The sequence below is a fragment of the Carettochelys insculpta genome, chromosome 9, assembly GCF_033958435.1.
Source record: "Carettochelys insculpta isolate YL-2023 chromosome 9, ASM3395843v1, whole genome shotgun sequence".
NCBI lineage: Eukaryota > Metazoa > Chordata > Testudines > Carettochelyidae > Carettochelys > Carettochelys insculpta.
This window is the reverse complement of record NC_134145.1, coordinates 55,361,912-55,389,368: the sequence shown is the minus strand read 5'-3', so window position 1 is coordinate 55,389,368 and position 27,457 is coordinate 55,361,912. Positions and strand designations below refer to the sequence as shown.

General features: G+C 44.8%; 1 long non-coding RNA gene across 1 annotated transcript; it reads left to right on the top strand.

The window, feature by feature from the left end:
- The first annotated feature begins 246 nt into the window (after positions 1–246).
- On the top strand, positions 247–26,083 carry LOC142017426 (uncharacterized). Its single transcript, XR_012646524.1, has 3 exons — positions 247–302; positions 995–1,073; positions 25,180–26,083. It is a non-coding gene; the product is annotated as an uncharacterized LOC142017426 (long non-coding RNA).
- Positions 26,084–27,457: the final 1,374 nt, after the last annotated feature.

Sequence of the window (27,457 nt, the reverse complement as noted above, 5' to 3'; positions counted from 1 at the left end):
ACGTGTAGACGTAGCCACTGTCTGAGTTGCTGGCTCAGCTCCAAAAAGTGATAGATTTTCTGCAAGGGGAGGATGCCAGCCTGACTAGTGGATCAGTGGCTTCTCTGCCTATGGCCTATGGCTAAAAGGGGGAGGATGTTTATAAGCAGAGGGTGTTTCTCTGAGATGGAGTCAGGGAGGGAGACATCCACCACTGCATGCAAGATGTGGCTGGAGAGAGAAAAAAGGTAGCAGGGATTTTGCCTACCTTGAAACACTGATATGACTTTGGACTTGCAGAAGATGTGAGATCAAGCTAGAGGGTGAGTTGGGTTGTTTTTTTTTTGGCAAAGATGTGTAATTCTCTAGTGTATTTTAAGTTTAAAGTGACCGTGCTTTTAAAGTTCCTTTGCTAAGCCTATTCTTTGCTTTCCACCTACATTATCCCTGAAGGGATTAAACTAGGAGCCAGAGTGCTGTGACAGTGGCCATGTATCTCCTGGGCCCCAGTGTTCTGCTCAGTCCATAGTCCCACAGAATGGGACCCAGTTGCCTTTGCCAGGGTTCAGGCTTTGGTCCCTGGATTCAAAGGGCAGCAGGTAAAAGCCCATCAGTTTGGTCAGGCTGAGACCCAAGGTTACGTATGGGAGCTGCTTACTGCCTTTGCTCTTACTGTTAGTTGCTTGCACCTCTCTCTAACACCTTCCTTGTTAAACTCTCCTCTTCCCACAGTGTAATATACAACACTCCCCTCCCCCACCAGGCTTTACTATGGGATGGTTTTTAAAAGGCAGCTTCAGATGGGACCAACAGGCCCTAATTGAGTTAGGGCAGCCTCTCCCCTGGCTGCTCCCACTCTGCCTGATGCATCTGACAAAGCGGATTTTTGCCCATGAAAGCTTATGCTCCAAAATATTTGTTAGTCTATAAGGTGCCACAGGGCTTCATGTTGTTTTTGAAGATACAGACTAACTCGGCTACCCCTCTGATACTTGCCACTCTGCTTGATTGCCAGGGCTGTTTCAAGCTGCTTTTCTTCTTGGAAGTTGCTCCATGGCCTCACCCTGTCACAGTGCCCATAAGCTGGATCCTAGGTGAGTTTGTAGAAGCAACTGGAGGGAATCAAGAGGACACATTTGTGGCACATTGCTGTAATGCTGGGAGTACCTTACCAAGACCTGAGTAAGAGCTCAGTGCAGCTCAAAAGTTTCTCTGTTATCAACAGAACCAGAAGTCCTGTGGCTCCTGATATTTTTGAGCATAAGCTTTTGTGGGCAAACACCCACTTCATCAGATGCATGAGTGGGGGGAGGGGTATTTAAAGAGTGGGGTCCCAGTAAAAGGGAGGGCCAGAGCTGATAAGGTCTATTCAGCAAGGTGGAAATGGCCCATTATCAGTAGTATGCATCAAAAGAGGAAAAAAACAAGTCAGATCAGACAGGGAGATGTGGGCCCATTGCCAAAGTCTGATGGGGAGATATTAACAGCTAGGGCAGAGAAGCTGTTTTTGTAAGGGGCCAGCCACTCCCAGTCTCTGTTTAATCCTTGGTTAATGGAGTCAAATTTGCAAATAAATTGCAGCTCAGAGACTTCTTTCTCCATTTGATTTTTGAAATTTCTTTGTTTTAGGACTGATACTTTTAAATCTGTTACTGAGTGTCCACGGAGATTGAAGTGCTCTCCCACAGGTTTCTGTACATTACTGTTCCTAATGTCTGATTTGTGTCCATCTATTTTTTTGTGTAGAGACTGTCCAGTTTGGCCAATGTAAATTGTAGTGGGGCATTGCTGGCACATGATGGCATATGTTATATTAGTAGATGTACAGGTAAAGGTACCCCTGGTATGGTTGATGTTAGGTCCTGTGGTGATATCACTTGTGTAGACATGTAAGCAGAGTTGGCAGCGAGGTTTGTTGCAGGGATTGGTTCCATGTGTAGAGTTATTGTGGTGTGATCTGTAGTTGCTGGTGAGAATTTGTTTAAAGTTGGCAGGCTGTCTGTAGGCAAGGGCAGGCCTGCCTTCCAAGGTCTGTGAGAGTGAAGGATCATTGGAGAGGCCTTAGGTAGGGGCTGTATGTGATGGCCAGTTGTGTTCTCTTGTTTTCCTTGCAAGGCCTGTCTTGTAGCAGGTGGCTTCTAGGTACCCGTCTGGCTCTGTCAATCTGTTTCCTCAAATACCCCTCTGGAAACCCCACCCCCCATGCATCTGAGGAGCGGGTCTTTGCCCATGAAAGCTTATACTCCAAAATATCTGTTAGGCTATAAAGTGCCACAGGACTTCTTGTTGTTCTTGAAGATACAGACTAACATAACTATCTCTCTGATATCTGTCACCAACAGATATTGGTCTAATAAAGACATTATCTCACTCACCTCGTCTTTTTAAACTTTCACAGTGAAGATGCTTTAAAATTGGATCAGCTGTTGGCAAGAGAACTACATATATAACACATTGTCCAGTTTTGCAGAAAATACTTCTGTGGTTCATTGATTTTAGGGCTGAAGTGGCCTGCCAATATCTAAACCGAGCTGTGAATGTACTTTGAATGCTGGAAAGGAGGTCACCAAAGTGCAGGTGAATAGTTTGCTTTTTGATGGATTGCATAATACATTATACAGGCCACATATGCCAGCCAGATAAGACCTAAATGTCAACTACATGAGGCTTGAGGAAGCTTGTCAGTACTTGTACTAAGGAATGGTGGGGAGGGAGAGACCTTGTGTGAGCTGAAGGGATGTACACAGTTACAAAAATAACAACATGTGGGCAGATAAAGATGCCATAATAATTCTGAATAATAAAAACAAACCTAAAAAGTAAACTGTAGCTTTTGTGAAGACCTTTTAATTTAAATGTGTAGTTGAATAATTAAATAAAATGTTCTCCTATGAGCTACTACCCTTAACTGAAGTGACTTGTTAAATATTAGCACCAGTTTTGAGAAGTGCACCACTGTTTGTCCCTCCTCTTTACCCTCTGGTAACAGTTAGAAAAAACTGTTGAATGAAGAGTAAATTGCTGATATTTATCAATTCAAACAAAGTAAAGCAAACAAAAGCCCAATCCCTGTATCTATTCCTAAGTGATAGGAAAGGCATGATGCCAACTGCATACAAAAAACAGATTTGGACCGAGCAATTTGTTCTCTACATAAAGGTCTCAAGTTGAGCACCCAAAATTGATGGTCACTTGGGAAAACATGGACCTTGCAAAACAGAGATGAATGGCTCAGATCTCCAAGGCATCCAGGTGCCTAGGAGAGTTTGTTGATCTCAGTTATCTCACACACTACAGAGACAGATTTAAGGGTGGCAGTCCTGAAACAAAAACATTTCAAAAATCAAATGGAGAGAGAAATCTCTGAGCTGCAATTTATTGGTAAATTCGACTCCATTAACCAAGGATTAAACAGAGACTGGGAGTGGCTGGACCCTTACAAAAACAGCTTCTCTGCACTGGTTGTTAATATCTCCCCATTGGACTCTGACAATGGCTCATATCCCCTGTCTGATCTGACTTGTTTTTTCCTCTTTTGATATGTACTATTGATAATGGGCCTTTTCCATCTTGCTGAATAGATCTTGTCAGCTCTGGTCCTCCCTTTTCCTGGGACCCCATTCTTTAAACACCCCTCTGAAACCACCACCTCCAACTCATGCATCTGATGAAGCGGGTCTTTGCCCATGAAAGCTTATGCTCCAAAATATCTGTTAGTCTATAAGGTGCCACAAGACTTCCTGTTGTTCTCGAAGCTACAGACTAACACGGCTACCTCTGTGATACTCATTACAAGGACAATTTCCCTAGTTTAATATTTGTAGGAATAGTATCCATCCTACTTAATTTACTCTTTCCAGAGGTCCTATTAATGATAGGTGATTCCCCCCTCATTTTCTTCTTTTCTGTCTATTTTTCCCTTCTATTTTCTTCCCCCGCCCTCACTCCCTGATATATATCTCTGCACATGCACGTACACATGTTGCTCCAAAATCTGACAAAGTGGATCTTACCCACAAAAGCTCATGACCTAATAAATAAAATTATTAGTTTTTAAGGTGCTACAGGATGGTTTGTAAGTTTTTAAATAGCTTTTGATGAGCTGAAATATATCTCACCAGGATTACCTCTTGATTTTAATAGGAATTGAAAGTACTTGTCTTGGTGAAGCACAAAGGCCTATAAGCTTTTATTTTATTCTGATTTTAACTAGGACAAGAATGATCAGTATCAAAACATCCCAAGCAAGGCTATTTGTAGTCCAACTAGATCCAGGAACTGCTGGAAATCTCACAGAAAATCTGTCTGTATAATATCTAGACTAAAGAGAATTAGATAAATTCTGGGGACTCTTTTGTGCTCTCATTAAAATTGTCAAAACTCCCATTAACCTCAATGACAATAGGTTTTGAATATTTACCAACACTTCTTAGTAAAGAGAAAGAGGCCTGCATCAAAATCCTGCAATGGGCACCACTGAAATTTGGGAGCATATGGGTCTGGATTTGTACTTCGTAGTTTAGCCCAGACTTGACTACAATAGGGGAAAACACAAAGGAACAGCTGTGGGCAGCAAGCAGAGTTTTGTTGCTAGAGCATCACTGGAGCAGGAATAATGAGTCTGAGTTCACATGAAGTGAAATATTTGTGGATCTATCTGAGTGACCTAAATAAAATCAGAATTTCAAACATCCATTCCAAAGTTATCCCTATGTTTATAATACAGTGAAGGTTTTTCTCAAAGTAAATGTTCCTTTGTTGTATTGATTCAAATGAGTTTGTGTTGTTCCCAAAGAAAAATATTTTCACATTCTGTTGCTCTCCCTTTAGAACAGAGTAACAAATTCTCTAATGGGCTTAACTGTTTTCTGATAAACTACGCAGTGCTTTGGAGGAGTTCATTATATGGCATTTCAGCTGCAAGTGCACGAAAATATGCTATAGTCTTTTGGATTGCTTTTGAAAAAGATTTAAACCCGTTTCTAAACAACATTACTTTGGGGGTGGTAGGTTGAAGTTTGTGAAGGTTGAAGTATGTGTGTGAGATTATTTGATTCTTGATTAACTTTCAAACTATTAAATTACCTAAAACCCTGTATTTATAGGGCTATCCCTTCTAGAGGTATCTTCTTTATTTGCATAATATTGCTACATTTGCTGTTAGCAGAGATGTTCAATCAAAGCCACTTGCTTTAAAAGAAATTGGTCTACTGGTAGGTTGATTTTTTGGAGAGAGCTTTTGACTTGGGACTTGTTCTCCCTGTGCTTTGAAATAGGCTAAGACACAACTCCTACCTGAGTGCTGTCTGTGGAAGGCTAAGTCTTGTGGAGTGCAAGGAGTTTGATGCCTGGATGGATCCCATAACTCTGACTGTAGCTTGAGTTACTGTGCATGCTAGAGGTTGTTCTTTGATTCAGAATGTGAGAGTTTATTTTTCCAGAATGGTCTTTTGTAATGCTATACTATGGTTGAGTTCAAAGGCTCAGGCAGAAAGCTGCCATACCCAGACTTTGAAGTTCCAAGGATAAATCCTCACTGGGGCAACTGAGCCTAGTGAATATATCAGTGATGCAGCAAAAAGGTGGTGTGGCCTAAAATCTGCTGGGGGTGGTGGTATACTAGTACACTAGAAAAGTTGTGGGCCAGAATTCCAGTGAGGAGGGAAACTAAGGCACACCTAGCATGTGCTGTAGCCCAAAAACTGATGGGTAGTTACTGGTAGAGCTAGGTAGGGATAGTACTTTGCTAAGTGCGGCACAAATTTCTGGGAGGAGGGAAGATTCTGGGTGGTAAGATCTGATTTCACACCTGTGGAGTTGACAGAACACTTTACTGATCTGGATGAGGAAAGTAGAGGCACAGCTAGAAGGTGTTCTTTTGTCCCAGAAGCTAATCAGAGTGGTAAGACCCTATTTTACATACTTCTGGCCTTTAGGATGTATACCTGTGCTGCAGTTATTGACTCACCAGTTAGATTGTTCTGGAATCTGGAGTAAAGCTGATTGTCAAAGCTGTGCTCAGTAGATAGAGCCGGGGGTGCGGGGCGGGGGGTGTTGCACTGTAGAGAGCTGTAAGTCTAGTTTACCTTGGAAGGTAGAAAAGAGGAAGGAAGGATGTGCAGGGGGAGGGAAGACTGACAAGCTTTAAGGGAACCAAGAGAGAACTCTAAGGGGAATATATCACCTGTCTTCCCTGTCTTTGGCAGAGTGAGCTTAGGAGTGTACGCTATGGTAAATACTGAATTGCACAGTGGGGAAGGGTGATGGGAAGAGTGCTATAAATAAATTGCACAGGGTGTTTGACCAGAAGATCCCTGAGCAGTTTGAGAGACAGGAGCAGTATGATCTGGGTGTGATTTGGGAGTTCTGTGTGCTAGGATTCCTCTGGGACCAAGGAGTTCTGAGGGTGGTGGTCAGAGATCTAGTTATATGCTTTGCAGGGGAGGTGCATTTTAGTTGTAATTAAACATTACCCACAAAAGCTCATTACCTAATATGTTTGTTAGTTTTTAAGCTGCTACAGGACTGCTTGTTATTTGTGGAAAAGAATGGAGATGAGTTGATCAGAGTGTCCCAAAACCTTCAACTGCTAGAAGCTGGGACTAGACAACAACAGTTGGAGTACTCAAAATAGCCCTGTTCTGTTTGTTTCCACCAAAGCATCTGGTGCTGGCCACTGTTGGAAGGTAGGATATTCGGCTAAATGGACCATTGGTCTGACCCAGTATGACCCTTCTTATTTGCTGACTGTTTTTATGATGAATAAGGCCTGGCTGTTTTAGTATTGATTTATTTTACTATGCATTGTGGTTTAATAATTAATCAGCTACTTGGAGACTAGGACAGGCGGCTTTTTAAAAACAGCTTGAAGAAAAGAAGGACAATAAGCTTTGATGCATCAGGTCATTGGTTTATCTTTTGTTCATTGGTATCTATTCTATGGCAATGATCCATAATTGTGCTTCAGACTTGTGAAAAAATAAACAACTCACCCATGATACACTGATAAAATTGCATGCTGCAGTACCATCACAGTGTGTATATGTGGATTCCTGAAGACATATGTTGGGCTTTTAATTCCTTCCTGTTGCCCCCAAGATATAATTTTATGCCATAAAAAGGCATTAGAGTTCCTTTATTCTATCCATTGCATGTGTTTTATTAATGGTAATTTGACCAAAGATGATACTTTGCCATGTATACTAGTAAACAAATAAATTGCAGATTTGCATACTCTTTTCACCAGATAACATTACTTGCCATCTTGGCAGAATGATGGTTTTTAATACTTGAGATCAATGACTTTATCCTTGCCAAAACTGCCATTAATTTTTGTGGAAAATGGTAAAGATCCAATACTGAATGGTCTAGCAGATAGGACTCTTGTATTCTAAGTCTGACTCTGCCAGTCACTTCATGGACCATGTTAATTCCAGACTAGCTTTTGCTAGCGTAGATCATGCCAGAGGATCCTGGCAGTGAAGCTTGCCACTTGTGAAGACAGGAGTGGATGAAAATGGTTATCCTCTCCCCTCAGCAATAGGGAGCTTGCTGAATGTATGGAGTAGTAGAGGGTTTGGAGAGAGTAAGGCTGAGTAGGGTGTAGGCATAACTGGGTGTGCAATAAAAGAGTAAACATTCTTTTAACAGCCTCCAGAAGAGGGACTGTAGCTCCTACATTTAAATCTGCTTCTTTTCTCACTCCAAGTGAGTATGGTTGATTCCTGTGCCTGCTCTCACTCTGGGTAAATTCATTCTAATTCTAGAGATCCAGGCTCCCTGAATCAATTACAGTAAACCCTCAAAATATGCAGCTTCAAGTTGCGCCTAACTTGCTTTAAAGTGAGTTAAGCACAACTTGAAGCTGTTCTGTGGCTGTCAGCCTGCCTAGCTGCTCATAGCTGTGGGCAGCTAGAAAAGATAAGAGTCCCTTCTTCCTGCCTTCCCCAGCAGCACCGCTGTCAGGCTGCTAGCCTGAAAGGTGGGGGAAGGCAGGGAGAAGCAGCCAGGCAATTTACCAGCCTGGCTCCCCTCTGCTTGCAGTGCTGGGAAACTGACCAGGGCAACTGCTCTGGTCAGTTTCCTGGCTCCAAGAAGTGGAGGGGAGCCAGAAGCCAGGCTAGCGGGAGAGGCAGATACACAGGAGGGTAGAGATAGGATCCAGAGTGACCTGGATAGATTGGAGGATTGGGCCAAAAGAAATCTGATCAGGTTCAACAAAGAGACGTGTAGAGTCCTGCACTTGGGATGGAAGAATGCCAAGCATCGTTGTAGGCTGGGGACTGATGGGCTAAGCAGCAGTACAGCGGAAAAGGGCCTACGAGTTATAGTGGATGAAAGGCTGGATATGAGTAAACAGTGTGCCCTTGTAGCCAAGAAGGCTAACGGCATATTAGGGAGCATTCGGAGGAGCTTTGCTAGCATATCTAGAAAAGTGGTTATTCCCCTCTATTTGGCACTGGTGAGGCCACACTGGGATACTGTGTCCAGTTTTGGGTCCCCCAGTATAAAAATGATGTGGATATGCTGAAGCAGGTTCAGAGAAGGGCAACAAAAATGATTAAAGGGCTGGAGCACATGACCTATGAGGAGAGGCTGAGGGATTTGGGCTTATTTAGTTTACAGAAACGACGACTGAGGGGTGATTTAATAGCAGTCTTCAACTTCCTGAAGGGGAGCTCTAAAGAGGATGGAGAGAAATTGTTCTCAGTGGTGACAGATGGCCGAACAAGGAGCAATGGTCTGAAGTTACAGAAGGAGAGGTGTAGGTTGGATATTAGGAAAAACTACTTCACCAGGAGGGTGGTGAAGCACTGGAATGTGTTGCCTAGAGAGGGGTGGAATCTCCATCCCTAGAGGTTTTTAAGTCCCATCTTGACAGAGTCCTGACTGGGATGACTTAGGTGGGGTTGTTCCTGCTTGATGCAGGGGGCTGGACTAGATGATCTCCTGAGGTCCCTTCCAGCCCTATGATTCTATGAAACTGACCAAGGATGCTGCCCTGGTTGATTTCCCAGCTCTACAAGGGGAGGGGACCTGGGAGCCAGGCTGCTGCTTGGTTCCTGTCTCCCTGCTGCTTGCAGGCCCTGGGAAATTGACCAGTACGTGGCTGGTCAGTTTCCTGGTTCCCGCCAGTGCAGGAACCAGGCTGCAAGGCCAGGGGAGCTGGGAGCCAGGGGGCAGCCTAGTTCCCATCTCTGCCCCCTGCCGAATTGTGCAAAAATTTGAGTTATGCAGGGGCTGCAGGAATGCAACCCACACTTAACTTGAGGGTTTACTCTACAGTGAGTTTTGAAATCCAGATGCTGATCTGCATTTAGTAAATGATTCACCTACCTTAATAATGACCTGAACCAAAGCCTCTGATCCAAAAAACCATGGAATTTATGTTGGGTGTCTCATTATGGATTCATGTTATACAACTTCGCCCCACCTCTAATTTTTTCCGCTATCAAAATCTGTGTATCTAAAGGACCAGGAGATAGGATAACCCTAAGAAGGTGCACTGTTAGTGTTTGGAATTGCGTAGATGGGGTTATCTACGACAGTCACATGTGATAAATACTCCGGCTGCTTTCCTTTGTAGAGAAGCCATTGGGTTTAACTAAATGTTCCAGGCCATACTGCATTTTTTCCTTTCTAAGCTGAGCCAATATTTACAATGTTTGTTATATTATGCAGTAGTCATCTCCAAGTGTTACCACTGAAGGTCATACTACTCTAGCTCTATGTGGCTCAAGGGCAGTGTGTGACCCTGAAGCTACTTTAAGAAAATCTTTCAGTTAATGCAGGAAACACTCTCTTAATTCTACAAAGTGTTTCTCTTTACGTACTGCTGGGACTGAGCCTCAGAAGTGAAGTAACTAATGTTTTTATATTTTGGACACTCGCTTCTGCAATATTGAGGATTCTGTGTAATCTGAATTGCTTTCAACTAGGCCTTACTGAAAAGCTGGTTTTAGCACTATGCTGTGTCCCATCCCTCTCCACTATGAAGCCAGATTGTGTGCCTAGAAAGCAGGATTCCATGTGTGACATAGTCCCAAATGAGGGACAGAAGTAATTTATACAGGAAGTTTAAAAGGCTATAGGATTCATTCTTTTAGTCTAAGTGACTGTCTACACTTTTTGATAATAAAATGAAGGGATCCCAAACTTTTGTTGGACATAGGTAAATAATAGGACTAAAATTAATGACCTCTCTTGAAATGAGGAATAAGTTAGTGGTCTGACCCTATGATCTGTACTTTGGCTTCTATTTTCCATTAGGATAACCTTGTGAGACTAGCACCTTTTCTTATGCAAGCCTTTGGGATAGGTTTCAGTCTTCGGGTCTCTGAAAGGAAACAGTCCACCAATGCAACTGTAGTTGGCTCTTGGCTCAGGGAGGGGCAGAAGGGGTCCGGGAAGGGTTCCTTGCACCCTCCCCCGCACTGCACGCACCAGCTAAAAATCAGACATAGTAATCTTTCTCTAAAATAGGTTCAAGAATACCATGTGAGTGAAGAGTTCCAAGCACCTCGCAGGACTGGATCTTCTGAGACCCCACATTGTTAGTGGTGTTCTGTTTTGCTACTGTGGTCTCCCTGTGGTTTTTGGAAAATGTTCAGCAAAAGACTGACTGATATTGATGTCAAATTCCAACTTGGGAAAACAAATGATGATGCTAGTATTCTACTATTTGGAGGACCTGCTACTATTCTCTACTTATTCTCACTTGAATATATAATTGGAAAATGGACAAATTTAAAAGCATGGCTCCAAGCTGATACCTTTACAATAGATAGAACTAAAATGCTGACTATGAATATCCCTCAAATTAGGAATTCATAAATAAACCTGTATTTGAACTTTTCCCAAGTCTGGGGTGGTATGTGTGTGTTGGGATCATAACAGAGACTGTTTCCAAACTGCGTATTTGGATTCAAATCTAGACCTGTAGGCTTGGTCCAAGCCCATCTCTAATACAAGTTCTTAATAGTCTCAGAGGGATAGCTGTGTAATTCCGTAGCTTCACAGAAAAAAAGCAGTCCTATAGCACATTAAAGACTAACACATTTGTTTATTAGGTAATGAGCTTTCATGGGTAAGGAAATTGGGAACAGCTCATAAGAATCCAGAGTTTATATAGCAGGGAAAGGGGAAGGAAGGAGGAGGAGAGGAAAAAAAAAGGGGAGCGGGGGAGTCAGCTGTCATTAATAGGACCACTGGAAGAAGGAAATTAGGTTACATGGGATGGATGTCATTCCTGTGAATAGTAAAGGTGGAGAAATTGCCCTTGTAATGTGTAAGATAACTGAGATCTCTGTTCAGCCCAAGCTTAAATGTGTCAAACTTGTGAATGAATTCCAATTCAGGTGTCTTCCTCTGTAATCTTGTGGTAAAATCCTTTTGTAGAAGAATGGCTACTTTGAAATCCTTTATTGAATGTTCTGGGAGGTTAAAGTGTTCCCCTACGGGCTTATGAGTATTCCAGTTCCTGATGCTGGATTTATGTCAGTTCATCCTGTAGAGCAGAGAGTGTCCAGTTTGTCCAATGTACATGGCAGAGGGGCATTGCTGGCATATTATGGCATATAGCACATTAGTGGATGTGCAGGTGTGTGAGCCCCGATGGTGTGGCTGATGTGGTTAGGTTCAGTGATGGTGTCTCACGTGGACAGAGTTGTCAATGGGGTTTGTTGCAGGGATAGGTTTCTGAGTTAGTGTTTCTGTGGTAAGTTATGTGCCTGCTAGTGAGCATTTTCTTGAGGTTGGGTGGCTGTATGTAGGAAAGAACAGGCCGGTCACCCAAGGCCTGTGAGTGAGGGATTATGTTATAGTATAGGCTGTAGATTGTCAATGATGCACTGGCAGGGTTTAAGATGAGGGCTATTGTTCTTAAAAATTACCAGGAACTGCAGCCACTGCTATACATGGAAGCAACAAGAGTTGTAGGATTTTTCATCTGAATTTAGTCAACACATGTTCTTCATGCCTGAATAGTAGAAATCTGACAAGTGACTCATTCAGTGGTATTTCTTACTATCTTTCTGTTACTATCAGGCTTAAGGAAAGTAGCCAAAAAAGCCTAACAGCTGATGCTTTGGGCAGGGCATAGTATTTGTCAGTTGCCTTATTTAGAATGGACTGGGGAAGATCATTTCTCAGAAAATCAGAGATTTTCGTGTTTTTTCATAATATGGACCATTCTTTCAAATAGTTTGTGAGAATACTTCTCCCATTCGTGGCCATTAAATAACCTCCCTTGCTCTTTATGATCACATAACATTCCTCTGGCAATTACAGCAATTACTATACATGAAAAGTAATAGTAAGAGTCAGTGTCATCACCAGGAGTTTCTGTCCATTTCTCCAGTGTTCAAACCACTACAACATATTGCCTTTCTGAAGTAAAGAAGTTATAAAAAATACAGTACACATCTTTCCTTAGTGATTTTGGTACAGCGCATTTTAGGGTCATTTTGGCTGCATCTACACTACAAGATAAATTCTAATTCATTAATATCAATTTTGTAATTCTGGAACTTATAAGTTTGAATTTGATCATCCTCACCTCCCCACATGATCCTCCCAGTCAACTTATCACTGCCACACTCAACTGACAAACACTGACTATTGCAGTAGTGCATTGTGGGAACCTACCCCACAGTTCCCTCATTCCTGTAGCATTCTGGGTATGCTCGCTGGTCTTTGAGATCATCTTCCCACATTGCATTTTGCTCATTCCCCTCCCATGGAAAGCAAGCATCCATTTTTCCCATTGAAAGGAAGGAAAAGTAGGGCATCCACAGAGATGGCAAAAAAGCTTACAGAAATATTGTTCTTCAGTAGCTGCATTCTCAACTGGCCATCCACTGAATGTTCCCACTCCAGCGATTGCATCCAATCCCTGAAAATAACACTGGAATCCTGACTGTATTGTCAAAGTTAGAAGAAAGAGGATAGAAGAGTTTAGGAAAAAAGGATTTTTGGCTTTTCCCTTCACCACACAGATATTACCAACACAGGTGATGGCAGTGAAATATCATACACTGAACTTGTAACATAACCAGGAATCTCAACCAGCCCACCCCCCTGTGTTTCTGAGGTGGTCAAAGCACAAAGACAGATAGGAAACATTACCAAAAAGATTTTGTAACAGCAACATCAAACACGCAGGTGTCTGTAATGGACAGCAAGCTCCTGAAAATATTTTTGGCGGGGTTGCTGTGGTCTTTGGCTGCAGAGCCCCTTGGAATGTTGAAGTGGCTGAAGTGGTCCCCCCATCTATATTAGCCATTGGGGGAGACTTTCCCCTGGTGGCAGCAAGCCCCTGAGTATCTTAGCTGCTGGGGAGACTTCCCCGTTGCGGCTGCAAGCCCTAGTGGTCCCATGTTATGGGCATGCGGAGTTCGGTGGGGGGCCAGTTGAAGTGGTCCCCCGACTATCTTAGCCACTGGGGGGGAGACTTTCTCCTTGCAGCTGCAAGCCCCCGAGTATCTCAGCTGTTGCGGGAGACTTCCCTCTGGCAGCTGCAAGCACCACTGGTCCTTTGGTAGGAGTGGGGGGGGTTCAGAGGGGGACCAGTTGAAATGGTTCCTCCAACTATATTAGCCACCAGGGGAGATTCCCTGCTGGTGGCAGCAAGTCCATGAGTATCTTAGCAACCAGGGGAGACTTCTCTGGTAGCAGCAAGGGCCACTGCTCTCATGCTAGGAGCTTGGAGGTCAGAATCATGGGCACATTCTCCTGTTCCTTAACTAATGTCATATATGCCATCATGTGCCAGCACTGCCCACACACTTTGTATATATGGCACACTGTAAACACTCTTCGCCTAAGAGTGGACATAGAGCAGACATCGAACACCTCCAAAGCTGTCATCCAGCACTTTAATGGAGTGGGCCATTCTTTTAAAGACCTGAGAGTTTGTGTTCTGCAGAAAAGAGACTTGAACAACTGTCTACAGAGAGAATGCTCAGAACTAACATTCATGTTCAAATTCAACACATTAACATGTGGTTTGAACAGGGACAGCAATTATCTGACCCATTATAAGAACTTTTTCACATTCTTTGATGTTTTACCAAACACTTCCCCAGCCCCCTCTCTCTGCTCTTCTGTCTGATTTGCCTACAATGATAACAATTTTTCTGATAAATATCAGAGAGGTAGCCATGTTAGTCTGCAGCTTCGAGAACAACAAGAAGTCTTGTGGCACCTTATAGACAAACAGATATTTTGGAGCATACGCTTTCATGGGCAAAGACCCGTCAACCTTGATAACAATTTTTGGACCTCTGTGCTTTATATATGGAGTCTGTTCTGGTGAGGCTATGGTCTGAAGAAGTGTGTCTGTCCCATGGAAGCTCAGCACCTAATAAATTATTTTGTTAGTTTTTAAAGTGCTACATGACTGCTTGTTTGTTTGGATAGAATACAGATTAATGCAGCTATCTCTTTGTTACTATTGTTTTTTGTCAGTAAATTCAGAGTTGGCATATTCCTGTTAAATGCTATTAATTACCATTTAAGTCTCTTTCATAGGTTCTGTGTTATGGTAATAGGTCTGACAATCTGGAAAGGTTTTTACTTTCAAGTAAACAGAGCCCCTTTCAGCGGGTGAGTTAAGTCTGCAAGTTGTTGTTTTGTGAGCCTTAAGGAAAGGTCAGAATAAGGATAGGAAGATGAGAGATGTTGAGTGCTAAGAGTGCCATTGCCTCTTATACCTGCCACCCATGCTGGAAGAGGGGGAGGGATGGGGTTTTGTCCCACCCTTTTCACCCTCCTCCCACCACATAGGGGCCTTGCATACTATGTTTATAGACAAATGTCCTGCTTGTGATAACATTTGCTTTGATTTGAGGTTTTCCCACATAATGGCTGCGTCTACACGTGCACGCTACTTCGAAGTAGCGGCACCAACTTCGAAATAGCGCCCGTCGCGTCTACACGCGTCGGGCGCTATTTCGAAGTTAACTTCGACGTTAGGCAGCGAGACGTCGAAGTCGCTAACCCCATGAGGGGATGGGAATAGCGCCCTACTTCGACGTTCAACATCGAAGTAGGGACGTGTAGACGATCCGCGTCCCGCAACATCGAAATAGCGGGGTCCTCCATGGCGGCCATCAGCTGGGGGGTTGAGAGATACTCTCTCTCCAGCCCTTGCGGGGCTCTGTGGTCACCGTGGGCAGCAGCCCTTAGCCCAGGGCTTCTGGCTGCTGCTGCTGCAGCTGGGGGTCTGTGCTGCATATACAGGGTCTGCAACTAGTTGTTGGCTCTGTGTATCTTGCACTGTTTAATGAAAGTGTGTCTGGGAGGGGCCCTTTAAGGGAGCGACTTGCTGTTGAGTCCGCCCCGTGACCCTGTCTGCAGCTGTGCCTGGCTCCCTTATTTCGATGTGTGCTACTTTGGCGTGTAGACGTTCCCTCGCTGCGCCTATTTCGATGTTGGGCTGAGCAACGTCGAAGTTGAACATCGACGTTGCCAGCCCTGGAGGACGTGTAGACGTTATTCATCGAAATAGTCTATTTCGATGTCGCAACATCGAAATAAGCTATTTCGAAGTTGGGTGCACGTGTAGACGTAGCCAATATGACATATTCACTTTCTGGAAAGCTTCCACTTTGTCTTTAGATATGGGAAACCCATGCATAGTATTTTTGGAAAATAAAATTTTGAACACCATTCATTTTCTGATCATTCTGAAAATGTGAAAGTCACTGTGAGCCATACTCTGAAATTCTTACTCAGCAGTGACACTTTGACAAACCTCCCAATGAATTCTCTGGAAGTTATGCAAAAATAACCGGGAGGTGAGAACTTTAAAATCTTGCTAAATGAACCTGGCTCAATATTCGATCCAACTACTTAAATTAAACAAAGCAAACCCCTGCAAACAAACAGTATTCAAAATAATGTGTTTCCTCTCCAAGGATGGGTTTGGGGAACAGCAGCAGTCAATGTAACTTAGCCAAGCAGCTAAAGAAGGTAGTGAAAGGCAGGATGTGTAAAATGAGAGAAGCTCCACACGGCTGGCATTAGAAGAAGCTTCTCTGGTTATAAATTCATGGAATTTCCAGTTCTCAGTGTTGATATAGGTATAGGGGAACATGAAGCCCCAGCATTTTAATATGATTTGTAGTATTATGTGGTCACGTTATCAGCAAAAGGAAATATACATTTTCAAAAATTTGCAAACTGCCAAAATGCTATTTTGTTGAGTGTCTAATATATAACTAAGAGGAATATTAAACCTCCTGTATCACACGTGGTGAGAAAAATGTGAACAACATTCTTGAGGTAATGTTCTACTAGTGGTAATATACATACATGCACTCACACACACACTGCACTACAGTTATGAGGAATAAACACAAGATTGGCTCAAACTTAAAAATCAATAGAGAAGGCAATAATAACATAAGCATAGTGACATTTGCATAACTCATTTAATATGTAGTTACAAAAATTGTCACCTTTGTACTCCTATGCAACAGTATGATTGCAGTGTTACGGGGAAAAGGCGATTTTCTTCCCAAGTTAATCCCTAATATTTTAAAAGCTTTATATCCTTTAACTATCTTCAACAAGCCAGATTTCTGCATTAATGATGTCAAATAAAGGTATCAGATTATTACATTAAATGATTTAAGGAAAATAGGTTATGCAACCTTTGTTCTCATACAATAGGGAACTCCAGATGTATACTCTGGGATTTCATTATGGCTATACAAAATCATAGCATGGGGGGAAATATTTTTTAAAAATTGGTCTTATATTGGGAATTACTGAATATCTATTATCCCAGCAGCAGGATTTCTGTATAATGGAGAATGTTACCTCAAATCATAATTACGACTGGTGGAAAAATAGGGGGAAGAGTTACAAAAAGGTAAGAAAATCCAGAGAGGAAGGACAGCTTCTGACTTTATAGATGAAATAATAATTAGGATAAACTTGAAAACGTATGAGAACACCCTGGAATATGTTTGGCTCTAATCCTTAGTCACATGAGTAATTTTGCTCATCCAAGATGTCCAACTGACGTCAGTAAAACTACTTTCAGGAGAAAGGATTACTCTCAGAACTAATTATTTGTAGGGTGTGCCCTTAATCAGTCATTTTATGTCACAGGAAATTTCTCCAGTTTTCTTTTCTCAACCCACTTTCTTTTCAAACAGAAGATGAAAGATGGAATTACAATACATTTTATAGTATGAGTATGTTTTATTATACATAATTATACCTATGTAGAAAATTATACTTATAGTGAGTGGAGTGAGAGACTCAGCTTTACACAGCCTCCTGGGTGTATAAATATTTGGGGCTTTATTTTGTCTATTTTGAATTGATCAGTTTTTGTAACAAAAAGTAATTGTGGCTTTTAAGGTTTGAGAACTGAAATATGTATAAACAAACTAGATGAGAAAAGCAATTTTACATTGGTATGTAAGATATAATAAAATACTGAAGATTCAGAACTATATTCATGGACCAAATTAAAAAAGAAATCTAACATCTCAATTAATATAACACCCATTTATACACCTCACATTGGAAAACTGATTTGTCTTTTACTTTCTTCCCTGTGTGCATCCACATAATTGTGTATGTACCTATACAACTGTTTGTGCTTATATATACACAAGTTTTCACTATCCCCAGATTTAGCTCTTCCAAAGTCACCTTTCTAAAATCTCTTGCCTAAACCTTATGTGTCTAAAATTCTTAGGCTGACTGAAGGGGGAATGGCTGAGAGGTAAATGATGCATTCCTGCAGTCTGATTTAAAGCATTGTACTATAGCTTATTTCATAACTAGCCTTGGTAAATTCAGCTTATTAATGTATCTCTCAACCTGATAATTTAGAGGTATGGTGGGTGACATAATATCTTGTATTGGACCAAATTCTGTTAATGAAAAAAGAGCTTTTGAATTACAAAGAGCTTTTCAGGTCTGGAAAAGGTACTCAAAAGTGTCACAGCTAAATACAGGGTGGAAGAGATTGTTCAGCATAGCCATAAATCTTGAAAGGGGTAATGGAGTGGCAGTGTTAATCATCATCATCAATGGATATGCATCTACATGTTTTGCCTCTGTTTATAAGGTGCTGTTTTGAATTGATGTGCCCTGACTTTGGGGAGCTTGCTTTTGATGGGGCAGTTGGAGGGTCGGTGCTCTTTTTTCTAGAAGAAAAGGTGGCAGAACTCAAGCCTCAAACCACCCCTTTCCCCCATCCCAAGGCCTGACCCCCTGCCTGGTAGCTTAACCCCGCAAAGTGGGACCCAAACTGCCCCCCCGCATAGCTTAACTGCCCTTTGCGTCGGGCCAGAACCACTCACTGGAGGCTTAACCATCCTCTGGTGGGGCTCAATCTGCCCTCCAGTGGGGTCTGACCCGCCCCCTGGTGGCTTAAACACCCCCAGAGGTGCCCAAACCACCCCCCTGGCAGCTTAACTTCCCCCTGGCAGGGCATGAGCTACCCCCCCGGTGGCTTAAGTCATCTCCTGGTGGCTTAACTGCCACCCAGCAGGGCTCAAGCCACCCCCCAGTGGCTTAACTGCCCCCCCAGTGGAGCCCAAACCATCCACCAGCAGCTTACCCCCCAACCCTGTGTCCCCAACCTGCCCCCTGGTGGCTTAACCACCTCCTGGCAGGCCCCAGTTTGCCCCCTGGCAGCTTAACCACCCCCTAGCAGGGCCTGAGCTGCCCTCTGGCAGGGCCTGAGTCACTCCCCAGTGGCTTAACTGCCCCCTGGTGGAGCCCAACCCACCCCTTGGCAGCTTAGCCACCCAATGCAGGGCCCAACCTGCCCACCCACATGTGGCCCAGGCCGCCCCTCGGCTGCTTAACTGCCCCCTGGCAGGGCGTGTGTTGCTCAACCCACCCCCAGTGGCTTAATCCCCCTGGAACCTCCGACTCTCCCAAACCCAGGATTCAGTGACTTCCCATACCCAAGCCAGGAGCTCCACGTGCTGCCGGTCCATCTGCTCTTCAGTGGCTGTGCTGTTTCCTCTAGCTCTCCAGCTCCTTCACGTAGAATACGGCAGGGGCAGCTCCCAGCGCCCTGCTGTGGTGAAAGAACTCAATTTAATTGGTTTAATGGTCATTTAAACCAATTAAATTGAGACCTCTTTCTGTGTGACAGGGCAGGGACTGGGAGCTGGAAGAGAGTGGCAGTGGCAGAGCTGCAAATGGCTCCTTAAAGAGCCACATGCAGTTTGGAGCTGCCCAGCTGCCTTCCAAAATGGTGGCACCAGAAAAAACGGTGCTGGAATGCCTTTCCATGGCATTCCAGCAGAAAAAAAGCCCTGTGGAGGGTTGTTGGAAGGCAAGAAGGGGGAATTCAGGAAAGATTTCTTTCAGGATGTGCTCCCCAAGGAAGGGAAGCGGTACAGACTGATTATGAACATCGATGAAACAAAAACAATGGTATTTGGAGATAGGAAATAGGAAGGAAGGTCAGCATAGAGGGGATTGAACTAGAGAAAGTAGAGATGTTCATGTATCTGGGGAGCAACATAATGTATGATCTAGACTGTAAGAAGGAAATAGCAAAAGCAAGAGCGAGTTTGAAGGAGATGAATAAGATCTGGAAAAGCAAAGCGATTAGCTTAAGAACGAAGCTGGGCATCTTGAAAACGTGTATTCAGCAGCATGTTGTACAGATGTGAGACATGGGTGATGATGAAAGATTCGAAAAGAAGAATATTGGCATTCAAAAGGAGTTGTTATAGAAAGATTCTGAGAATAGGATGGATGAAGAAGGTCACCAATGAGGAATTATATAGGAAGATACAACCAAAAGAGAATCTGCTGCAGAAGGTTATAAAATGGAAGCTACAACTATTTGGACATATTTGCAGAATGAACAATGAACGAAAAATTAAGACCCTAGTATTCGGCATAATGGATGGTTCGAATAGGAGAGGCAGACCCCACAGAGAATGGATAGATGATGTAGTAGAATGGTGCGGAGCTAGTCTACAGAAACTAAGCCACTCTGCACTGGACAGGGAAATATGGAAGGAAATAGTGAGAGAGGCATCAGACACCAACGTGCGCTGAGCCCACGGTTATTGATGATGATGATGACGATGATGATTTTCAAGTGGTGATAAAAAGTATTTGGATTCTCTTACTACTGTTTTTTTTTCCTTCCTTCAGGAAGAATATTTATGGAGCCAGTTGGTCCCAAAGGGGAAAATGTTTTTTGTTTTGTATTGACTGAGAGCACTTCTCTGATTTTCTTTCCAAATCAGTCCACGCTGTGGGCAACCTGAAGCTTGTGAAGAAAAGACAGTTAAATATAGAATTTCTGTTTTTAAATTTTTAATAAATGGTTAAAATGATATTTTTTCTAAATGCTTTTAGGGTTTTTTCCTCCATTTGGCTATCCAGAGAGGCTTTACATGGTGGTAGATTCTGTACCTGTGAATGAATGTTATAGCCTGTGTTTAGGCCAAGAAGCTACTTTAACAAAGGAAAATGATATTTTTTTAAAGTGCTAACATCACAAAATAAGAGCTTTTTGTCTGAATTTGCAGGTGCAGTGCACATAGTATTACATTACACGCTAGTGGGAGAAAGAAGGGGACTGAGTGACACCTTTACACCAATCTCTTTAATGTTAAAAACAATACCATTCAGAACAAAAAGCAGTCAAGTAGCACTTTAAAGACTAGCAAAATAATTTATTAGGTGAGCTTTCGTGGGACAGACCCACTTCTTCAGACCATAGCCGTAGCAGAACATAGTCTGGTATGGTTATGCTCTGAAAAAGTGGGTCTGTCCCACGGAAGCTCACCTAATAAATTATTTTGCTAGTCTTTAAAGTGCTACTTGGCTGCTTTTTGTTTTGATAATATATAGACTAGCACGGTTCCCTCTCTATTAATAATACCATTCAGTTGTAACAGCATGTGCAGCTGATTTTGACAATTCACGTTTCACATAAGTCTCCTTCCTGTTTTCCCTAACTTCTAGTTTATCCTTCTAGAAGACTGTGGCCCTGATACTGCACTAGGATCTGCGGACATGAGTCCCATTAAAACTCTCTGGTGCTCTGCAGTGGGTGCAGGAGTTCATGCTAGCACTGTCTGTGCAGATTGGGGAGTTGAGCTGCTATTGTGGCACCAGATATCAAACTGGGTGCCTTTGACCTAAAATGATCAGTCTCTACAGTTTGATCTAAAGAGAGGGAGCTTTAGTTGCAAGCTGTAATAGTCTCTTCTCTCTGGATTGGGCACAGAGGACGCTTGATGCACACTGACTATTGGGGAAATATTAAGCATGCACTGAATATAGCCACACTTACCCAGCACTTTGCTTCACAAAAACAAAGTGAAAGTGTTGTGTGTCCTTAATATGATTATATCAGTCACCCATGTTTCCCCTCCTCCCCCAATTAATTGTAAGGTATTACTTATTCAAACAGTTATGTGATGTTGCATATAAATACAGAATCAATTTATGTCAAATTTTCATCATTTGCCAGCTGGTGAGTACTTCAGCCTTCCACATTCACCATGTATACATTGAAGTATTATTACAAGAGTCAGTTAGACACTAAAGTCACATACTTTAAACAGGCTTTTACTGCAAATTATTACAATACAGTGGTTTGAGTTTTGAGGTGCTGCTGAACAGACACTGTTTTTGCCAAGTTTTTTCATGGAATTTTCTATCTGCTATAAGTCATTTCTGGAGCTGGGTTAAAGAGTTTTACTCTAAATGCCATGAAAAAGCTTTAGGGTGACCTAATCTGTTTTAGCAAGCAAATCTTCTTTTTCATTCAAACCACCTTCACACTTGAATCAACTGACCTAGGCCTGTTTGAAGGAAAACAAAGCTAGAGGAGATCAGCCACAGGGAGAAGTGTGGTCTGACCTTGCTTAGCTTACCTCATGGTAGAAAGACAGGTTTTTTTAATGGTTTTTAAAACCACAGGATAGGTTATGTGCTTTGGCTATCAGAGCTATAAAACAAACAAAAACAACAACCCACCTCCCCCCTTTAGCAGAGTATTCCTAGACACAATTGTAATGGGCATTCCAATGCATCCCTTACCTCTCTCACATTCTTTCCTCTTCCCTGGTATTCTTTTCCTTCACTGATACCCGAAAGTAGTACCCTGCTATTACCCTCTCTTTTGTGCGGGCTTTTGTGGTGGTACCCCACTTAGATCTCTTTAATCTTAAAAACACACTCTAAAACACACTTAAAAACACACTGACTATTGGGGAAACATTAATTTACTGCTTAGGTAAATTATCAGACTACTCATACATTGTTGGCCTGTCCTTCTGCCTTTGTATAACTTAAAGATCAGCTGTGCCTTACTGCCACTTGCTTATGGTGTGGTATCAAGTTGCGTATCTTTTGAGAGCTTAGGAAGGAACTGTGTTTCAAGAGAAGAGTTCCCTGGCTTAAAGGAAAAGAGCTTCTGCACTGCAGCACCCTTCTAGGAAACAGTGCTAGGTAATGCATGGTAGGGAAAAGCAGTGCAAGGCCATGGCCTTCATGCTGCCCAGGGAGGTGAGGGCTGCTGAATAGTCTGCACCTCAGGACACAGCCTGTGCCCTACGTTTAAACTCTTCAGGGCAGGGAACAGGCCTGAATGGGTATTTATTAACTGCTGTGCAATTTTCTCATTATTAGTGATGTTCTTAGTTAATTAATAACATTAAAAATAAACAGAATTATTTGTCAAGTTACTTTCATAGGCAAAAAGAGAAAAGGAAATAAAGGAGACTGAAGGAGATTATGTTGTTAGTAAGTTGACACACTTGTATTAAAATGATAGCTGTGAGTTATTTTTAACCAGTATTTCCCACTTCTCTGAAATAGTTCCATTAATTCAGGACAGGAAATGAATTGTTGGTGTTTGTTTAAGTCCTTGTCAGTATCATGACAATGGACATCATTTTTGCAACAATAGTAATGAAATATATACATTGATTGCACTCATAATGATCCTTTAATTGAAATAAATCTGGACATTTTTCGAACACCATGGTGACAGGCATAAGGGAAAAGTGTGGCTGTCATTCCCTTGACACTGTGTTACTTACCTCATTGTCACAGTAGACTTTCAAATGAGGTTTTCCCTGAAGATATGAAGGTTTTTCCCTGTATTGTGGCACTTGCTTCAGCATTTTACTGTGGTATTTTTTTAATTTTTTTTGCAACAGGCATGCAAAAATAATAGATTAAGAATAATAAAAAAATAATATTATGAGGTTACTAATGGGTTAACTAGAATTGCAGGCAGTAAACTGAAGGCTGTAAGTTTTTAGGAGAAAGTTGTCATTTCTATTGCCAAAACCACCTGGAAACAATATTGCAGAGTAATACTCTGTGTGTATATATAAATACGAGACTGGGAAAAATATTTAAAAAATATTTTCAGTAATTTTTATAATGAATTTTTGTCAGAGGTGTTCCCATGCCTTTTGTCTGCTACGTCTAATCTAGGTCTAATGAGTTATTGATGTACGTGGTGGAGGAGATTGCTGCTAGCTTTGTTTTTATGGTTGATTCTATTTTTAATTAATTGTCAAGGGCACTTAGAGCCTAGGATAGGTCCTGGTTAGGTGTGTTATTGTAAATCTAAATAAACAACAGTATAATTTATGCTGCTAAAACTCATAGGGAGTTAATTTATTAGGCCATGCTCTTCAATGCACTCAGATGGTTAATTTGTTCCAGAAAGCAACTTTAAAGTTGTGCCAGAAACCTCTCCCTGAGAGTTACAAGCAGGAAACAGAAGCCAATAGCAAGTGATTTATGAACAACAATAATTAAAAATAACTTGAATTTTGAATTTCAATAGCAGATCACACAGTAAATGAAACTTACAGAAAATCTGAAAAACTTCCAGTAGTTAATTCAAGAAAATGTCATTCTGCAAACATGCAAATAGAGAGAGGTTAAACTTGCTGGATAAATGATGTTGTAGTTCATTCACACAGCTGTATTTATAACATATGTACCCCAAAACAACCTATAGTTGTTAGACTGTATTCTGGAGCATCCCAGATGTCCTGCATTGAGCCTGGAGGGTGATGTATGCTTAAACTGGTAGCCCATTATAATGTGCAGATTTGTGCATGTGTGCCATGCACTGCCCTCTACTGGATAAAATGTTCGTGGCTGAGCTAGTGGAGCTGCATATGTACACTGTTGGAAGAGTCAGGACTCATGGATTCTCACTTAGGCTACGTCTACACGTGAAGCCTACATCGAAGTAGCCTATTTCGATGTGGCGACATCGAAATAGGCTATTTCAATGAATAGCGTCGACACATCCTCCAGGGCCGGCAACGTCGATGTTCAACTTCGACGTTGCGCAGCCCAACATTGAAATAGGCGCAGCGAGGGAACGTTTACACGCCCAAGTAGCACACACCAAAATAGGGATGCCAGGCACAGCTGCAGACAGGGTCACCGGGCGGACTAGCACTTCCGGGGCAACAGCTAGCCGCTCCCTTAAAGGGCCCCTCCCAGACACACTCAGCCTGCACAGCACGCGGTCTGAGGAGCCATAGGCACACAGACCCCGGGCGCCGCAGTCATGGACCCCCAGCAGCAGCAGCAGCAGCAGCAGCAGCAGCTAGAGGTCCACCCAGCCCTCCCGGCAGGAGCAGGGCTTGCCCTGACCCGTGCCATGTGGGAGGCAGCTGAGCACCTCCTTGCCCCAGGGGAGGAGATGCCCCCAGGGCAGCAGGGCTCAACCCCTACCCCTGCAGCACCCTGCCCCCCCGTCTCACACGCCGGCGGCTGTGGAGCTACCCCACCAGCACCGACTGGTGGGAGCGGCTGGTGCTTGGGGAGTGGGATGACGACTGCTGGCTCAGAAACTTCAGGATGAGCCGGCAGACATTTCTGGAGCTGTGCCAGTGGCTCACCCCCGCACTCAGGCACCGGGACACCGCCATGCGGCGTGCCCTCACAGTGCAGAAACGGGTCGGCATCGCTGTCTGGAAGCTGGCCACTCCAGACAGCTACCAATCCGTGGGCCAGCAGTTTGGTGTTGGCAAGGCCACCATCGGGGCTGTCTTCATGGAGGTAAACGAACCCACGGGGGGAGGGCAGGGCAGGGCAGGGCAGGTCAGGGGGGCCAGGGCAGGGCAGGGGGGCCAGGGCAGGGCAGGACAGGGCCACGCACACCCTGCTCACCCCTCATTGGTGCTGTTCCATGTGCTTTCTCTGCAGGTTGTGCGTGCCATCAACGCCATGCTCCTGCACAGGCTCATGAGGCTGGGGGACCCAGATGCCACCATCGCCGCCTTTGCCACCCTGGGCTTCCCCAACTGCTTCGGGGCTCTGGATGGGACTCACATCCCCATCAGCGCCCCGCATCACAGTGGAGGACGATACCTGAATCGAAAGGGCTACCATTCTGTCGTCCTCCAGGCCTTGGTGGACAGTCGGGGACGTTTCCAGGACATTTATGTGGGCTGGCCTGGCAGCACCCACGACGCCCAGGTTTTCCGGAACTCGGGCCTGTGCCGCCGGCTGGAGGCGGGGACCTACATCCCCCAGCAGGAGATCCCTCTGGGGGACACCACCATGCCCTTCTGCGTCATCGCAGATGTGGCCTACCCCCTCCAGCCGTGGCTCATGCACCCCTACACGGGCCATCTCTCCGCTAGCCAGGAGCGCTTCAACGAGCGCCTGAACCACGCGCGCCAGGTGGTGGAGCGCTCATTTGGCCGCCTGAAGGGACGCTGGAGATGTCTCCTGACCCACCTGGATGCAGGCCCCAACAACATCCCCCAGATTGTGGGTGCCTGCTGCGCCCTGCACAATTTGGTCGAGAGCAAGGGGGAGACCTTTTTCTAGGGCTGGGCTGCGGAGGCCGGCAGGGCACACGTCCAGCCACCTGCTGCCCCCAGTCGGCAGGTGGACCCCGAGGGGACCCGGGTCCGGGAGGCCCTGCGGGCCCACTTTGATGAACAGGCCGCGGGGTGAACTCTGCCCAGGCCCCCTACTGTCCGCCCCTTCCTCCCCCACACTCCTGCCCCAACGCCTACACCATGGAGCACCCCACCGCACCCCCCTCCCACTTGTCCTGGACAAATGACAGCACGCACTTGTGGCTGAGCGTAAACTTTTTTTTTTTCTTTCCGAACCTTTTTTTTTTAACTGTAAATAAATATTTGAACCACAAACCAAAAACTATGTACAAATGTTGAACAAAAGCAATATGTACAAAAATAAAACAATACAAAGAAACAACTGTCCGCAAATATAAAAAGAAAACCAGGGAGGATAAAGGGGAGAACTATTTACATGGGGGGGACGGGGCAAACTGGGGGCCGAAAACAACAGGGTCCAACTATATACAAGGGGGGGGCCACGTCCCGGGCCCCTCGCCCCTATAGCCTGGCATCGGGCGTTGGCTGCCGGGAGCCCCGCCGCGGTCGCAGCCTGGTCCGTGGCTGGGTGGGAGCGGGCTGGACTGGAAGGTACGGTGGCCGGCGAGTGTCAGGTGGCTCCAGGGGTCCCTCGGCGCTCCGGCCCTCGCCGGTGGGTGGCGGGGCGACGGCGGACGGGACAGCGATGGGCGGAGCAGCTGGTGGTGGGGCTGCAGGAGCAGGCAGGGCGGGCGATGTTGCGGCCGGCGTGGCATGGGGGGCCAGGTAGTCCACCAAGCGGTTAAATGTCTCCATGTAGGCCCCCCATGCCTCCTGGCGCCAGGCCAGCACCCGCTGCTGCAGCTGGAGGTGCTGCTCCGCGACCTCCAGCTGCCGACGGTGGATGGCCAGCAGCTGGCGGTCCGTCGCCGTCGGCGGTTGGTGGCGCAGGTTCCGCCGTCTAGCCCGCCGTGGGGCCGGTCGTTCCTCGGCCGAGGGGCTGCCCTGGAGCGATGGTCCCGGAGGACTCTCCGGGACGACTGACGCCTCGCCGGCGCTCTCTTCCGGTCCTTCTGATGGTGCAGGTGCAGGACACAGCAGAGGAGGGGGGTAAGAAGAATGGAGACAGGCGTTAGTGTGGGCCGCGAGCTGTGGCCTTTGTCCCCCCAGCCCTGTGCTGCAGGTTCCCCATCCCCGTCCCCGGGAGATGCTGCTGTGATGGATGGGGTTCAGGGGTCCCCCTGCCCTGCACCCTGTCCCCTGGTGGGAGCGACTCTCACTTCACCCTGCAGGGTCTGAGAGCAGGAGAGGTTTCTTAGGCCACAGATGCCCAGTTTCTGCCAGGAGTGACAGCACCAGCTGTTGGAAGAGACAGTCCTTCCAACCCGTCGTGGGGAGAAGACCCCAAGGGGTGCCCCTCGGGGATGCAGCTTTCCCCTTCCTCAGGCTGGCTGCCTTCCAGCTCTCCCTTCCCCTAGCCTCTACCTGTGGGCCCCGCCCTCGCCCCTCAAGTCCAAGCCAGCTCGGCTCCTCCCTCCTGTTTGTTCAGGGCAGAGGTGTCACCTGCCAGCTGTAGCCCCAGGATCCTCCTTTGCCCCTGGGAGCTATTCGGCTCTTGTTGCTCATATGTAGCC